This window comes from Arabidopsis lyrata, assembly GCF_000004255.2.
Source record: "Arabidopsis lyrata subsp. lyrata unplaced genomic scaffold ARALYscaffold_74, whole genome shotgun sequence".
NCBI lineage: Eukaryota > Viridiplantae > Streptophyta > Magnoliopsida > Brassicales > Brassicaceae > Arabidopsis > Arabidopsis lyrata.
Genome location: NW_003302496.1, coordinates 10,680 through 12,321, shown reverse-complemented (window position 1 = coordinate 12,321; position 1,642 = coordinate 10,680). Strand labels below are relative to the sequence as shown.

At 43.4% G+C, this 1,642-nt stretch overlaps 1 pseudogene; it reads right to left on the bottom strand.

The window, feature by feature from the left end:
* LOC9299025 overlaps positions 1 to 1,121 on the bottom strand; it is a 7,451-nt pseudogene extending 6,330 nt beyond the window's left edge.
* Between the last annotated feature and the right edge of the window lie 521 nt (positions 1,122 to 1,642).

Genomic DNA, 1,642 nt, shown 5'->3' with positions numbered 1-1,642 from the left:
CCCTTTTTACCTGAGAGTGTATCCACAATTAATCCAGAAGAAGAACAACTTAAAAGCACAAGTGAATAGAAGAGAGTCACCTTGACCTTCCCAAAAAGATATATTGTACCCATACTAGCGTCAAAAGGCTTCTCGCAAGCGTCAAGAATGTAAAAAAGAAGTGATCCATCAGCCTCCAAATCAAATTCTTCCGTTTGGCATTCAGAATCAGAACCAGAAGCAAGTGGAACCTCATTCTCAGTTCCACCTGTGCACATGGCTTCTTTCCAACCAGCATTGGCGCTTAAAGGCGTGTCCTTGTCTTTCATATCAATTGCTGCATTCAATGTAAAGACCTCATTGGCATCACTTGGAGGGATGACTTCAAATTCTGTCACGACTTGCTCTTTCTCCATGGTAACAATTGAGGGTGAATCATGAACCAGATATTTCTTATTCACAGTAGCTGATTGTTTCCTTCGCTTATGCCTTTCTCTATCCATATCATCAGGAGTAAACTCAGCTAATACCTCATCAAGAATACTCTCACAACATTTGACCTTATCAGTAGTCTCTTTGCCTTTGTTAAAACTTGAACATGTGAACATGGAAGAAAGTCTCCCTTCACCTGTAATACTAGCCGCACCCTTAAGCGTCTTCTTCTTCTTTGCAGTCTTCCTCCTCTGCAGTCTCCCGCCATAATCGTCCGATTCATCCGTCGATTCTGCTCCACCACTGGGCTTCGACCAATCCTCCTCCTCACCCTCGTCGACATATCCCAGATCTCCATCGTCCACCACAAACCCGCGATCTTCCTCACGCCGTCGGGAAACAAGTGATTGGTACTCCTCATCTCCAACTGTATCGAAAATAGGCTTTTGCAGCCTAATCTCGCACCCACCACCACCATTACGAAGTCCTCCTTTCCGAGTAGCTTTCAGCCGCTCCAGGGCTTCCTTCCGACTGGACGCCTCCAAGCCGAGGCTGAGCTTTCGGCCAACTTCCCTCGAGTTCTCGGCAGACATCTCTCCACCGGGATTTATGAATTTCATTCGCATTTTATGCAATTTGTTTCCTCCCGGTTTAATATCGTGGCTTTTGTTAACCGGTCGAGTTAATTAATTGGGTTATTTAGGGCTTTGCTACTTTATTAGATTTAAGAACCACAAGTCCATTATTTGGTAACTGGTCGAGTTAAATAATAAGCTCTCGGAGAGGTCAGAACATGTTGCTTTAGGCTCAATAACTCTTCGTGACTTACACCAACTAGCACAGAGAAATCATCTCATAAGTCCCTTTTAGAAAACACAAAATCTCTTATATCCTTTTTTTGTCTACATATTCTCTTCTTCATTAATGAAATGTTCTACCAATTTCATACCATTCAAATACTTACCATAGCATTTTCCGACGCATTTTCCACTGCAATCTCATCCTCCTTACTCTCATCGGAGGAGGACTCTTCGCCCAAGGATCTACTACCATCATCGGAGGAAGACTCCTCTCTTTCCTCATTCCCTTCCTCATTCCCTTCTTCTTTCTCTTCTTCTTTGTCTTCTTCTTCGCCCTCTTCTTCTTCACTCTCTTCTTCCTCATTTTTCTCAGAGTTTTCTTCTTCCTTGTCAAACTTTACTGGGACTTGTCGTTCTTCAACTCCTCCTCC